The following is a 16,698-nucleotide window of genomic DNA, read 5'->3' on the forward strand; positions in this document are numbered from 1 at the left end:
GGAGGGAAGGAGGGAGGTAAGGAGGGAGCGGGAGGGAAGGAGGGAGGCTGAGCAGGCAGGGAGACTGCCAGCAGCCTGCCTGGTCCTCCCTGGGGCGGGGCGGGGTGGGGAGGGGAGGCTGGCGAGGCCGGGAGCAGCAGGCTGGCTGGCTGACTGGTGGGGATACTGGCGTGGCGGCCGTGCTGCCTGGACAATAGCTGACTGGAGAAGTCAGACTCCCGCCTTTCTGAGATGCTCCAGAGAGCCACGTGTGGAGGTGGGGAGAGGTGGCCAAGAGGCTGCTGAGAGAGTAACTCACAGGGGCTGCAAGTGCAGAGGAGGCAGGGGTGGCGAGTCTGGGATCAAGCTGGGGGAGGAAGGTCCTGCGGAAGTTTTTCAAAAGCTTTGAGATGGGAGGGATGCCTAGAGTTCAGAGAGGTGGGGTAGATAACCTTATTTAGAATGGGTTCTATGGGCATTTTCCCAGTAAGGCCTGGAGGTGGGCTGGGTTGGGGGGGCTGGGGAGGGAGGGCTGCCCAGCTCTGAACATCCCCTCTCAGGACATCTGTGCCACCCCTACTTGCTCTGGTCCACTAGACAGGCAGGCACACATACTAAGGCCACATTCCAGGACAGCAGGATTGGACAGGTGAGGAGAAAGCCTGGGAGGCAGAGATTTGAAGACAAGGAAAAAGTATTTCTGTCCTGAATGGATTAAACTGGGACCAAATGATGCCATAGTGGGTCCCCTAATTTATAGCATTCAAAAATTCCAGATCTCTTGATACAAGCAATTTTTATTCCTTTCTTTCCGTACCCATTGGTTCACCCATTTTTTAAACATGTTTTATGCTAAGCCCAATGGTGGGTACCAGTGATACGGAGGAATCAGACTTCTCTCTGTCCTCAAAAAACTCTTGCTCTGCTACCAAACTGTGGTCCTGCAGCCCACCTGCGTCTGAATCCCTTGGCAAGCTTGTAAGATGTGGGTCCCTAGGCCTAACTCCCAGAAATACTAATCTAGGAGGTTTGAGATGAGGTTCCAAAACCCGGATTTGGACAAGATCCTCCGGTGGTTATTTTTATGCCTACTGAAGTTTGGGCACCATACTTTGGAGAGGGAGTCAAAGATAAATTCACAAGGGAAATTAGAAAATATTTTGAACTGACAGTTAATGAAAATATTACATCTGAAATCCTGCGGGATGCTGCTCAGGCTATCCTTAGAGAGAAATGTATAGCCTGAAATTCATACATTATTTTTTTAAATGCTGAAAACCCATCTCAAGAAGTTAGACACAACAAATTAAACATGAAGAAAGTAAAAGGAGAGCTGTAACAGAGGTAAGAGCAGAAATCAATGAAACAGAAATACAGAACTACAACAGAGAGGATGAACAACGCTAAAAGTTGGTTCTTTGAAAAATCTAGAAAAAATGAAAAATCCCTGAGACTGATACAGAAAATTATACAGAAAGAATATAACTAGCATCAGGAACAGCACAGGGGCCACTACAATATGGGCCACAGACACATTAAAATATAATAAGACAGTATTATGAAGAACTTTATACTAACAATTTTGAAACTTTTGATAAAATGGGAAAATCCCTGGAGAAACACAATTCACTAAAACACAAGAAAAAAATTAAATCTGAATAATCCTATAACTATTAAATAATTGAATTTATAATTAAAAAGCTCCCTGAGCAGGTGGAGAGATAAGCCCATTTTAGAGGATTTTAAAAGTTCCTTATATCCTCCTGTTCCTTTCTCTGAAATGACAACCCACCACAGGTGGGCAGAAGCACCTTTGTGCGACTGCTGTGGTCTGAATTGGGAGAAAGAGTGCCACGTTTTACCATACAATTACACTATACTATTACGCTTTTGAAAAATGTAACATTTTCAAGTGTGAAACGTAATATACAGATAGAAATGTGCATAAGATTTATACATACACATTAACAAATAGTTATAAAGTGAACACCCATGTAACCACTGTTCAGTTCAAGAAACAGAATATTAACAGTATTCAGAAGCCGTTAGCACTAACAATTCTTTTATTTTTAAAAAACAAAAACCAGGTTCCTTGCCCATCGATAGACGATTGGATAAAGAAGATGTAGTACATATATATAATGGAATATTACTTGCCCACAAAAAGAATGAAATCTTATTATTTCCAACAACATGGATGGACCTAGAGGTTATTATGCTAAGTGAAATAAGTCAGACAGAGAAAGACAAATAATATGACCTCACTTATATGTGGAATCTAAAGAACAAAATAAATGAACAAACAAAACAAACAGACTCATAGATACAGAGAACAAACTGATGGTTGCCAGATGGGTGGGAGGTTGAGGAGCAGAGTGGAAAAGGTGAAGAGATTAAGAAGTACAAATTGGTAGTTACAAAATAGTCATGCATAGGGAATATGTACAAAATAGTACAGCATAGGGAATATGGTCAATAATATTGTAATAACTATGATTAGTGCCAGGTACGCACCAGACTAATTGGGGGGGAGGATCGCTTTGTAAATTATACAAATATCTGACTACTAAGCTGTACACCTGAAACTAATATAAAATGATATTGCATGTCAACTGTATTTGAAAAATAAAAAAATAAAATATTCAACAACAACCAAAACAAAAACATATTCCTATTATAAGTAATGTCACAGATTGGTGTCTAAACAGCTGGGAATGGTTTGGTACATTTATCACCCATATGTAACTGTTCTAGTTACTGAATATAAACAAGGCTTTTACCCCAAGCTTGAATAAAAATGCTTCTTTCCAACTTATTGTGGAATTTTTCTTAGTCAGGGCCCCCTTTTTTCTCTCAACAAACTTTAATCTTTTTATTATGAACATTTTAAACATACAAAGCAGAGAGTAGTAGCATGAACACACACACCCACCACCACCACCACGATTGGACAATAAATAATATTTTACCATATTTGTTCAATCTATCCCATTTTTTCTTTTGTTACAGTATTTCAAAGCAAATCCAAAACATTATATCACATCCCTGTATACTTCAATATGCATTTATAAAAAAGGGCATAATTTAATAAAACCACTATGCCATTACACTTAAGCATAGTAGTAATTCTTTGGTAATGTCTAATAGTAAGCAAGTCTACAATAATCCAGTTGTCTTCATAAGGAAATGTATTTTTTTTTTACAGTGGGCTTGTTCTAATGAGAACACACTGCATTATTTAATGTCTCTTCAGGGTCCCTTAATTTAGAGCAGGGGTGTCCAAACTTTTTTCAACGTTTTTCACCAAGGGCCACATGCGGTAAAATACACAAACAGCCGGGCCACTCACTTGAGGTGAAGTACATATTGTCTTACCTGGTTTATTTCAGTAAACTAAATGTATTTTTGGAATTTGCTGTGGGCCAATTAACAATGGATCGCGGGCCGTAGTTGGCCCGAGGGCCGCAGTTTGGACACCTCTGATCTAGAGCAAGTCCTCTCTTCCCACTTTTTATGTCATGCCCTTGACTTATTGCAGTTGTGTTGTAGAAGGACTCATCTTTCATATTTTGTCTGGTTGCTACCTTGTGGTGTCATTTTACATGTTTTTTACTCCCCATTTTTCCTGGAAATGGAAGTTAGCTCTGAGGACTCTATTGCGTTCAGGTTATTTATTTATTTATTTTTGCATGAACACTGCATAAGTGGTGTTAGGAGATTCATATTTTATCACACCAGAAGCTATATAATATCTGGTGGTCCTGCTTTTAATGATGTTAAAATTCATCAGTGGGTTATGGCAGTAATATCCGGATCCCTCCATGGAGAATTTTCCCATCAGCCTTTCATCTAATGATTCCACTCTAATGATGATTGTTGCCTGAATCCATTATTTTATTAGGAATAGCAAAGTGGTAATTTTTCTAAAATTATATTACTTTTCTACATTTATTAACCAGCATTCTTATGTAAGTAAAACCTTTCCTTCATCAATTTGGCTATTGGGTTACCCAAAATACAGTTAGTTCATATAGGGAAGACAAGATAAAGACGTAATGCTGTCATTACAAATGCCAATTTTAGAGTAAGGAATTGATGCCTCATGGCCAATGGTTCAAATGAGGTTTTTGTTTAGAATTTCTTCTTTGCTTCTTGTTCTTAGTGTCATTATAATCATATGTATGTGTGTGTGTGTGTGTTGTTCTTAGTGTCATTATAATCATATATATACATATATAGTTTGTGTGTGTGTGTTGTTCTTAGTGTCATTATAATCATATATATATATATATATATATATATATATAGTGTGTGTGTGTGTGTGTGTGTGTTGATCCATTCCAATCATTATTCTGTTTTGATGTTCAAATTATCCCTCATTTGGCCATTGGGAACCCCTTCGAGTTTGGTCCTGTGCCTTTTTGACATGACGCTAGTTGTCTTTGAAAGTTTTCTTGGTTTCTAGTATGAAAAGATGTCCCAGGCTTGTTTTGGACATTTCCTGCTCCAGACCTGGAATCAGCCATTTCTCCAAGGAGTCGTGGTTCTTTTAAGTTGGGATGTATTTGGACAAGAGGAAGATACTAGGTGTGTGCATTGGTATTGGGTGCCACTGCTTCTAGGTATTTTCAATGAACAGAGCAAGAATTTTTTTCTTTGAGAGAAACAAAAAAGGCACTGGATCACATTAACATTTCCAAATCAAAATTAATATTCTAAGGTGTTTATGAAACTTTTAAATTTTATACTTCGAAACTGGCACTTTTTATACTGAAAATATTGGTTCCTAACAACATTTCTATCATGGTTTCTCTGTAGTAAAGTAACAAAACCAATATTTGTCCCAACAATTAAACTCCTGAAAAAAATCTAAGATTTCTTAGGAGATCCAAGATGGCGGAGTAGATAAGAACTTTGAGTGCTTCCTTCCATGAACACATTAAAATTACAACTAAATTATGGAACAATCAACCTGGAGAACCTCCTGAAGTCTAGCTGAACAGAAGTTTTATAACTAAGGATATAAAGAAGAAATCACGTGGACACTGGTAGAAGGGGCAGAGATGCAAAATGGGCTGGCCTGAAAGCTCCATGTGGTGGTTGAGGATCAGGAGGGATATCTCAGTCACAGAGGTTCACACTGGAGGGGTGAGGGACCTCAGTCCCATACCAGGCTCTGCAGCCTGGAGTACTGGTGCTTGGAAGAGGAGCTCTCACAACATCTGACTGTGAAAATCAGTGGGGATTCCAACCATCCAGGTGAGATGGAAGGCGGCAGGGAACCCAGACGTCCTCTTAAAGATCCTGCACACAGACTCACTCACTCACAGGCATTCGTGCTTGGCTCCAGCAGAGGGACAGTGACTCGGGGGTGTCAGAAGCATATGGAGGGCAGACTGAGGTGGGTGGCTTCGGTGAGAGGGCTTGAGGACAGTCTCCATTTTCCCTGTATGGGGTCCTTCTCCTGTGCAACTGGAAGGCAGGTGCCGTCTTTCTTGTGTTGAGCCCTCCCCCATGTGACCAAATCTGAATCTGAAATGGTCTGCTGAGCTCTGCTGGGACTTCACCCCCACCTCCACCCCCCAACATCAGAGGCACTTTCTCATTGAGCAGCTAGCTCTGCCCTCATCTTTCTTGGAAAACTATTAGAGTATGCAGACCCCGGGCAGGCGGTGACTGGCCTTAGCGTACTCTGAGACTTTTGCTAAGTAGTTCCAGGCTGAGCACTGACACCAAACCAGAATCTACATTAACCTGATAACTACAACTCTTCCCGCTCTAGTGACTCCCTGAGATCCTGCCTCACCCAACTCCCGCACCGCACAAGTCTTTTTCAGTGGTGATCCTTAAGGGAGCTGGCAGAAGGAGCATGCCGTGGGGTGTCTTGGCTTTTTGCAGAGCTACCCCAGGCCTGGTACTGGTGGCAGGCATCCTTGGTTCACAGCATGGACTCTCCCACGTGTCTCCAACTTTAGCTCAAGCAGTGACCAACCATGGATAGCTTTGTAGCCCCTGCAAGGTAGTCCCTGACCGGTCACAGGCAGTGGGTTACCTGGGCCTGCACCAGATCCCCTCCCAAGAGATCCCAGAACCAACATACTTGGAGATTGGCTTTAGACCACAGCAGAGCATTGCCCAATTAGCCCCACAAGTGGCACACACAAAAGGCTGTCTCAACAGTCACTAGAGCCCACTGGGGTGAATCCCACTCAGTGGGGTAAGCCCCCATACAGCAGCCTGTTTCCTGTGAACGGGGCCAAACCCCACAGCCAGCCAATCAGCCTGAGGGTTAATCCCAGCCACTGACATGCCAATAGCAATCAAAGCTCAAGTATAACAGGAGGGCACACAACTCACAAAAGGGATACTTCTAGAGCACCCAGAGCAGGTGACGAGGGAGACTGTGCTGGGGCCCCACAGGACACCTACTACATAAAGACACCTAACCAAGACTGGGAGACATAGCAGACCTACCTAATACAGGGGTGTCCAAACTTTTTTCAATGTTTCTCACCAAGGGCCATATGCGGTAAAATACACAAACAGCCGGGCCACTCACTCGAGGTGAAGTACGTATTGCCTCACCTGGTTTATTTAAGTAAACTAAATATATTATTGGAATTTGCTGCGGGCCAATTAAAAATGGATTGCGAGCCGCAGTTGGCCCGCGAGCCGCAGTTTGGACACCCCTGACCTAATACATAGAAACAAACACAGAGAGGCAGCCAAAATGAGGAAATACTTTATTGTTAAAAATGTTAACCATCATCTGAGCCTTCAGCCAGTCATAATTTTTCTGCTGGTGAAAGGTCTCAACTTCAATTTGTGAAAAACACAGTATCTGCAAAGTACAATAAAGCAAAGCTCAATAAAATGAGGCATGCCTGTAAATACCATAAAATTCAGGATAGAGAGAGGGAAATATGATTAGCAAAGGTCACCCAGAGGTCTTCAGGGTTCTGATAATGTTCAATTTCTTAACCTATGTGGTGGTTATGCAGGTGTTTGAATTATAATTATTGTTAAAAAATGAATATATGTTTTATGTACTTTTATATATGTGTATTATATTTTACCATTAAAATGTTTTTATAAGTATGTATATTTGCAGGATATATTTGTGAAGATAATAGTGCAAAAGAAAAAGCAAAATGCAACAGAATGTCTATAGTATGCCATCTTTTGTGTAAGGAAGAAGTAGAAATGAAAAAATATACATGTTCCTCTGTGCGAAAAGAAACACAGTAAGGGTAAACTAGAAACTAGTGTGATTTATTCCCTACAAGAAATGGGGTGGAAAAGGTTTAGAGGTTGGGAATGGGGTACAGGGGATGGGGAAGTGATACTTCTCTGGGTATAATTTTTATGTAGTTTTGAATTTAAAATCATGTTAATGTTTTACATAATCAATCAACAAGGACAGATGAAGAACAAAATGGAATACAAATGGAAATACATGAGCTTATTTCAAATGAATAACATTACACTGAAGGGGAAGGAAAAAAAAGAACTGTAAACAAATATTAAACCGTAGTTAGTAGCTTTATTTTTCATGGTGGTATGGGCTGGCAGTTCTGAAACTACTGAATGCATACCCTAGGATTGAAAAAATAAGTAAATATATTGTGCATAATGAGAACCTGGTTTCTCACTGTCAGAGAAGGGAGATAGAAATATGTAAAAGGTACTCAAATATTTGTTGAACGAATAAAAAAATACATATTAATTCATATCTTCAGGCCACATCATTTTAAAATTAAGCGATTGGTTATATAAGCTAATACAACTATCAAATGCTTTCCTAACAAAATTAATATTTTTAAAAAAAGAAATATGGAAAGGAGGAAGGCTAGAACGAACTATGTGGTTTGAAATTGGAATTGGGGCACCAGTATGAACAAATGATTTTTAGGATGATACAGAGATTAGATAGCTAGCTAGCTAGCTAAATAGACAGACAATGTGTGTATATGTGTGTGTACATTTGTATGTAGAAATATGTTATATATGTATATGTGTATATATGTATATGTGTGTGTGTGTGTATATATATATATGTGTATATATATATATATATATATATATATATATATATATATGCTTTGTCCACTGAGATGACCTAAAAGCATTGACCCCTAATTGCAGCAGTGAGCACAACTAGTGCCCATATCTTGGTATTTCTACCAAAAGGAACCAAGGCTGAATTCTTGGAGAAATAGATGATTCCAGAGCTGGGGCAGGAAAAGTACAAGATGAGCCTGGAATATCTTGCTGTTTCAGAAAGTAAGGAAGTGCTCAAAGAAGGATGGGCATATTAAAAGTTCACAAAAGTGAGCTTGAAAGGACTCCCCTCCACAAATTTTGGAAAAATTTGGGTATCAAAATAAATAATGAATTTAAGTTTGTAACCCATTAAATAAAGAATCTACAAATCCATATGACAAAACTAAATATATGAATGAATAAATAAATGAATGGAGAAGAGAAACCTCTTCCTTATTGTAGAATGTGAAGTAATAAATGTGGAAGGAATAATGGAATTAGAAAAATCACCATTTGGCAACCACCACAGGAATACTTGCTTCAGTCAACTGCAGTGGGATTGGACAAACCATGGTTTGTTATTCCATACACTTCTGTGTCACTCAAGCATCTTACAACGTGCATGCTCTCATGCATTACTTGTGTAATTAAAAATGTTTATTCTTTTGACATGCTGAGGGACAAGTGTTTGTCACTGTCAGTGCTCACTGAGAGATAGTGGGAGATAAACAAGTTGCACTGAGGCAGCACCCAGAAGCACTGTCTCCTGAGGGACAGAGATAAGAGCAGCAACTCTAATTAACTGTAATACCGAAAACACAGTAGAACATGGTGATAAGGGGAATCGCTCTTGCCTGAGTACATCAGCACAGTACTTGGAACATAATAACCACTTAATAGATGCCTGCAGAAAGTGTAAAACAGTATATCCAGTCTGCTACCTTTGCATAAGAAAGGGGGAATGCAAAGTATAAGTATTATAAAAAGTACATATAGATGCACATATATAAGCATATAGGAAGATACTTATATTTGCAAGGAAGGATAAACCAAAAGAGAATAAAAATAGTGACCTATGAGAGGGGGTGTACCAGGGTATAGGGGCAGGCTGGAAATTATATAGTTCAGACTATTTATTGGAAACATAAAAATGTTTCATAGATTCAAAAATTAAATTTTGATTAAAATTTAAAAACCAATCCCTAAAAATGGAAAACAAACTGTAATGAATAAACTGAACTATGTCACATTCATGACAGAGCTTGCGAAAATAATATATTATTTACAGCAACCTTAGAACACAATGTTTTGAATGCATATCCGTGGTAGAACATATTCCAAGGACAAAAAGAGCTGCTGAGAAATCTGAGACTTCTTTTTTTTTGACACACGATATTATTTTATAGTAATTTCAGGTGTACAGCATAGTGGTTAGACATTTATATAATTTAAAAAGTCCCTCTGGAGGCACAATGGGCAGCAGGCAGCAGGTGCCCTCTCGAAGCCTGTATGAAAGACAAATCTGTCACAAAAACCATAACGTCCTCCCTGCCATTATTGCCAGCGGGGCTTTCTGGGCAACCCTGGAACTGAAACCACACAAGGAGAATAGGTCAACCAGAACTTCTCCACTCGGGTTTTCCTTCTGGCATTCAGAAGACAATACCCAGGTCAGGATGGTGTGCACAAAAGGAGGGGAGGTGATGGGTCTTGAGCATGTGAGTCCAGGACGATGTGATTTTCTACCCTAGCTGTCAGGGTGGGGACAGACAATGGGAAATCACTCTGGTCTCTGCCTGGGAATGAAGGATGTAGAGATCGAGTCCACAATACCATAATACCATATGTACATGCCATGTTTCCCTGGGAGCATTTGAAACATGCAGAACATCGCAGGTATAGGACAAAGGGCAGCTGAAAGCAATCACTCAGGAAATTGCATGAGTCTTGCTCTGTCCATCACTCTAGCAGTTTTGTATGAATGGGCGTGAATATCTGCCCATAGTGGTTTGAAACTGTTTTGAGAAGTGTAAGTCATCTCTGAGACTCTTGTTGGCCTACCTCCATCTATGTCTCCTCCCTTCCTTTCCATTGTATTTTTGAGAAATGCCTCAAGGATTGTTGACTTGAATGTGACTCTCCATTGGTACAATAAAAATGTATCTGAAAACTCAAAAAAAAAAAAGTGATCCTCCTGACTAGTCTAGTACCCAGCTGGCACTACATATAGATATTGCCATATCATTGACTATAATCCCTAGTCTTTACTTTACATCCCCATGACTATTTGTAACGGCCAATTTGTACTTCTTAATCCCTCACCATTTTCAACTGCCCTTAAACCCCTCCCATCTATCACCCCAACAAATCTAGTACCCATCTGACACCATACATAGTTATTACAATATTATTGACTATATTCCTTATGCTACATCTCCATAACTACTTTGTAACAAACAATTTGCACTTCTTAATCCCTTCCCCCTTTTTCACCCATTCCCCCAACCCCCCTCCCATCTGGCAACCATCAAAAGGTTTTCTATATCTCTGAGTTTGTTTCCGTTTTGTTTGTTTATTTTGTTTTTTAGATTCCACATGTAAATGAAATCATATTGCATCTGCCTTTCTCTGTCTGACCTCCAATTCAGCACAATACTGTCCAGGTCCATTCATGCTACCGCAGATGGCAAGAGCCCATTCGCTTCCATTGTCAAGCAATATTCTATTATATATATGTACCACTTCCTCTTTATCCATTTATCCATCGATGGACACCCAGGCTGCCTCCACATCTTGGCCACTGTAAACAATGCTACAATGAACATATGGGTGCACATGTCACCTCAAAGTAGCATTTTGGGTTTCTTTGGTTAAATACCCAGAAGAGGGATTATGGGTCCTTCTTTGTCTTATGTTATAGCCTTTGTTTCAATGTCCATCTTGTCTGGTATAAGTATTGCTACCCTAGCTTTCTGTTTGTTTGTTTGTTTCCATTTTCTTGAAATATCTCTTTCCATCACTTTACTTTCTGTCCGTGTGTGTCTTTCAATCTGAAGTGAGTCTCTTTTAGGCAGCATATGTAAGGGTTTTGTTTTTTTATCAATTCAGCCCTCCTATGTCTTTTGATTGGAGCATTTAACCTATTTATGTAGAAAATAATTGAGGGACCATTGAAGGAGCAGGCCCTGGTCTCTACTGCTCCTAGTGGCTGGGCCTAGCAGGGGCCCTAGCTCTTGATGTCCAGGCATGGGCGTTGACCTAGTGGGAACACCGCCCCACCCCCCCATACTCCCATCCACCCACAGGGCATGGTTGCCCAGAGGATGCTTTTCCAGGACAGACGGCCCAAGCCAGGGCAGCCTTCAGAGGCAGCTCATCCCCCAGCTTCCCCAGACTTGTGCTGGAGTGGGATTTGGAGTACTGGGAAGGTTTTTAAGGGCCAGGATCTTTTCTAAATGTTATTACTTGTAAAAGAAAGAAAATAATTGTTGATAGATATGTAGCTATTGCCATTTTATTATCATAAATTTGATCTTTTTTTGTTTTGTTTTAAAGAAGTCCCTCTAACATTCCTTGTAATACTGGTTTGATGGTGATGAACTCATTTAGGTTTTTTCTTTTCTTTTTTTTCTTTTTCTTTTTTTTTGTCTAGGAAGCTCTTTATCTGTCCTTCAATTATAAATGACAGCTTTGCTGGGTAGAGTACCCTTGGTTGTAGGTCCTTACTTTTCATCACATTGAATATGTTGTGCCAAACCCTTCTGGCTTGAAAAGTTTCTGTTGGGAAATCAGCTGACAATCTTATGGGAGCTCCCTTATAAGTTACTAGTTGCTTTTCTCTTGCTGCTTTTAGGATTCATTGCCTTTAACCTTTGCCATTTTAATTATAATGTGTCTTGGTGTGGACCTGTTTGGGTTCATCTTGTTTGGGACTCTTTGTGCTTCCTGGACTTGTATGTCTATTTCCTTCCCCAGGTTAGGAAAATTTTCAGTCATTATTTCTTCAAATAGGTTCTCAATCCCTTGCTTTCTCTCTTCTCCTTCTGGTACTCCTATGATGTGAATGTTGTTACACTTGATGTTGTCCCAGAAGTCTCTTAAACTAGCCTCATTTTTTTTTGGATTGTTTTTTCTTTTTGCTGTTCTGATGTGTTTGGTGTTTTCTGCTACCTTGTCCTCCAAATCGCTGATTCGATCCTCTGCTTCATCTACACTGCTGGTGATTCCTTCTTGGCCCTGGTACAGTCTCACTGGTCACCTGCTTTGGGTGCTCCAGGAATGTCCCTTGTGTGGGTTGTGTGCCCTCCTATTATAGTTGAGCCTTGATTGCTATTGGCAGGTCAGTGGGTGGGATTGACCCTCAAGCTGACTGGCTGTGGGATTTGGTCTCATCCACAGCTTATGGGCTGCTGTGTGTGGGGCTTACCCCACTGAGTGGGATTTGCCCCAGCTGGCTCTAGTGCCTATTGAGACTGCCCTTTATGCATGCTGATTGCGGGGTTAGTTGGGCGGTGCTCTGCTGTGTCTGAAGCCAACCTCCAAGTATGTTGGTTCCGGAACTTCTTGGGAGGGGCTCTGGTACAGGCCCAGGTCACGCACTGCCTGTGACTGGCCAGGGACTACCTGGTAAGAGCTACAAAGCGATCTGCGGTTGGTCACTGCAATTTTCAACTATTATTTCTGTAAATATTTTTGTGTCCACCTCCCTTCAGCAACTGCAATAATACAGAGGGTGCCAAAAAAAGTATACATATTTTAAGAAAGGAAAAAAACTGCATTAATATATACCAATAACAAAAGATGAATACAAATCATGTTTGATTTCTACAATTATTAATACAAGAGGTGCTCAAAGTGGTTACCATCAGCGTCCAGACACTTCTGATTACGGCAAACTATTGCTTGAGCAACGTTGACCAAAGTGTTAACATCTTTTAAAATGTGTATACATTATTTTGGCACCCCTGGTATGTACAGTAGGCTACTTGAAGTTGTTCTACAGTTCATTGTTGCTCTATTCATTCTTAACAAAGCTTTTAAAAATTTTGTGTGTTATGATAAAATATACATAATTTAGCATTTTAAGCATTTTAAAATGTACACTTCAGTGGCATTAAATACATTCACCTTGTGAAACCATCACTACTGCCCATCTCAGAACTTTTTCATCATCCCATATTGAACACTTGTATCCATTAAACACTAACTTCCCATTGTCCTTCCTCTTGGCCCCTGACAACCATGGTTCTACTTTCTGTCTCTATGAACTTAACTATTCTAGGTACCCACCTATAAGTGGAATCATGCAATATGTCTGAGTCCTTGTGTCTGGCTTGCATGCTTCATTTTGGATTTTTTAAACCTCATTATGTCTTCAAGTTCACTAATCTTTTCTTCTGAAATATCTAAATCTGCTGTTAATTTCATCCAGTGTATTTTTTCATCTCAGACCATGTATTTTCATCTCTAGAAGTTCAGTTTGGGTCTTTAAAAAAATGACTTTATGTTTCCTAGTATTAACATGCCCACTCTTTCCTTTATCTTCTTCAACACGTAGTAAACATTTATAAAGGCTGTTTTAATGTCCTTGTCAGTTAACTTTATCACATGTGTTGTTTCTGAGTCTGTTTCAATCGATTTATATTTTTTCCTCATTACTGGTTGCATTTTCTGCTTCTGTGCATGCCTAATAATTTTTTATTGGATGCCAAACATCATAAATTTTTACTTTGTTGGGTTCTGGATTTTATAATAATAATAGTAATGATTCCTCTAAGTGATTTTGAGTGTCAACCTGGAATGCGGTTACTTGGAAACAGTTGTATCCTTTTGAAGCTTGCTTTCAAGCATTATTGGAAGGGATCAGAACAGTCTTTAGTCTAGGGTAAGCTTTCCTGACTCTGAGGTAATAACTAGCTGAGAACCGCTACCCCATACCCTGCATGTTTTTAGGTTTTCTCACCTCTGGCAGGTGAGAAGATGAAGTATTTCCATCCCTCTGTGAGCCCTGGGGTTGTTCCACCCACTCCTTTTTGGTGATTCTTTTCCCAGCCTTCCGTAGTTCCCTCACACATGTGAACTGATCAGAATTCAGCTGGAGACTCCAGGGGAATCCTCTGCAGATACCCAGAATGCACTCGCACTCATGTCCTTTCTCTCCATGGCCAGGGGGCACTCCATGATACAACAGGAGCCCCTCATTGTTCACTTAGCACCCACTTATTTGCTCCTATCTTCCCTGTACACAGCTCTGTACCTGTGTGTGTTTATTATACAGTCTTTTTAGTGGAATTGCTGGGTCAAAGTTAAGTCACTCACTAATCATCCACTGAGAGCCTACCATATGCTAGGCACTGGGAAACTGAGGAAACTGAAACTACAAATGTCCCTGCCCTCTCTGACTGAGTATTGTAAGGATTTTTCACTTTGATAGATGCTGACAGGATGCGGGCAATCAGTGGTGGGGAAGAAAAGCTTGTTTACTAGCGTTCTCATCCCTCCTCCTGCCAGGAGAGTCACCTCAGTTTCTCCTCTCAGAAACCCTCCTCCTGTACCCCAGTTCTGGGAGAACTGCCCTGGACTCCCAGTCTGGGTTTGAAATTTGACCTGGATCTCAGATATTCTCAGTTCTGCCCTAACAGGGACTTTATGACAGACCTGCGGGTGGGGGCAGGAGCAAGGTCCGTCCTGTACAAGGTCCTGTACAAGGTTCTACGCTTGCAGAGAGCAGGGAGGGTGCTAAGGGGGTCCTCTGAGGCCAGGCTGGGTGCTAGGAGAGAGGACACAAAGGGGTGAGAGGGCATAACTGAGCTGTGCTGAATAGGACGGGGGAGGAGGCTCAGAGGCCCCTGAGGTGGCTGGCCAAAGGAGGGGGGAGATTTGTGGAGAGAGGAATGGCAGCTACCACCAGGAAAGGGAGGTTGAGGAAAGGATAGAGGTGTCCAGAGGGATTTAATGGGTGCTGCCATATGCAGTGTGAAAGGCAGAGTTCTCTCCTCTCTCCAGGATGCAGTACCCCACAACGGGAGCTGAGAAATGGCAGAGATAAGAGGTTTATGAGCCACCACTGGTGAATGTGAGGTTCATCCTAAACCCCCATGGGGCAGGATGCAAAACTCACTGTGACCGTGGGCAAGCAGGGTTGGTCATAAGTGAGTTATTCCCAGGACAGACACTAGAGGTCATTCTCAGAATCCCTCAACTCCCGAGGCCCTTTTCATTCCTGGAGTGAACCTCCCTCCCTCATAAGGACACGATGGTGACTGCAGACAGCAGGGCCTCCAATTACCCTGGCCTCTCCCATGGGGTGAATACAACAGAAACTCAGTGTCACTGGCCACACGGCAGCCCTGAGCTGAAGATTTGTGGCCAAGTGTCCCAGGGTGCAGCCTGTAGGCTGTCCGGGGAGGCCTGTGAGGCCTCTGAGTGAAGGGGAGCTGCGAGCTAGGGTACCACTTCCCTGAGCTGCTGGTGTCTATGTCCTCACGTGTGACTGGGTCTCCCGTGAAGGTCTCTGAAACGTTGGTGGGTCTGTCCCAGCGTGTGAGGTCCCTGAACTCTGCAGAGGAGTCTTTCTTGGTCCAGAGCGTTGGTCTCTAAGCTGTTCATGGAACTGCATCCCGGGATGTCTGTGAGAGCAAAGCAGGAAGGACCTTGCTTACTATGTGCTCTAGCTAGGTGTGTGATTTCACCTTTGTTGAGGTTTCTCCCATCCCTGCCCTGGTGTCACAGAGATGAAATGTCAGGGTGCCCCTCCTCAGGGAGGGCAGTCCTCGGTCATGTGCAGCTCTAGGAGCCCATGGTGACCATACTGATAAGAGTAGTAACTGCTGTCATCACCCCACCTTTGCTCAGGGCCATGAGACAAACCTATGGCCACATATTAACTCAGGAAATTGGCCCGAATACTTAAGAACAGGCGCCTAGGCCCAGTGTGCACAGAAGGTCTCAGCTTTTGAGGAGGGAGTAAGTGGTAGTAACGTGGGCTCCTAGGAGGAGGCAGGGGAAGGCTCAGCACAGCCCAGGCCAGGTGGGGGAGCCAAGGAAGGGGAACGGGAGAGGTTTGCTCAGGGTCACAAGGACTCTGGGACTGACCCACTGTCAGAAGTCTGACCCTCTGCCTCTTGCTCTCCCAGCGGGCTTGGTACTAGGTATACGGAATAGAATCCTCACATTACCTGTGGAGATGGTGGTGGAAGGTAGAGAGGAGACAATCCACGCAGGAGGGGAAATACCTCACATTCATGCACTTCCACAAGGTGCACTGCTAATGTACAGGTCTCTCCCCCCCTTTACATCATTGCGTTGGCATGGAGATCAGCAGGAGGGCGGTCAAGAGCTTGAGTGGGTGTGGGGGACCCTGTTTACAACACGATGCTCCCCATAACTACACCATGTCCTCCTCAGGGGAAGAGGTGCTGATGATTGTCAAGACAGCGTGACTGAGGCACAGGCCATGGGCAGCTGAGTCATTCCCTAGACACTGTCCTTGGGGAGGGGCGTCCTTTCCCCGGAAAGACGGGCACATCATCTAATACCAAGGCTATGGGCCAATAGGTGGCTGTTAATTCAGTAGAGACATTGTACTGCCATAAATAGTCTCTCTATCCCTATCTCTCTAATGTTCTCTCTGTCTTTCTGACTTCTCTGTGCCTGTTTCTTTTTCCCTCTTACACC

This window comes from Rhinolophus hipposideros (genome assembly GCF_964194185.1).
Source record: "Rhinolophus hipposideros genome assembly, chromosome: X".
NCBI lineage: Eukaryota > Metazoa > Chordata > Mammalia > Chiroptera > Rhinolophidae > Rhinolophus > Rhinolophus hipposideros.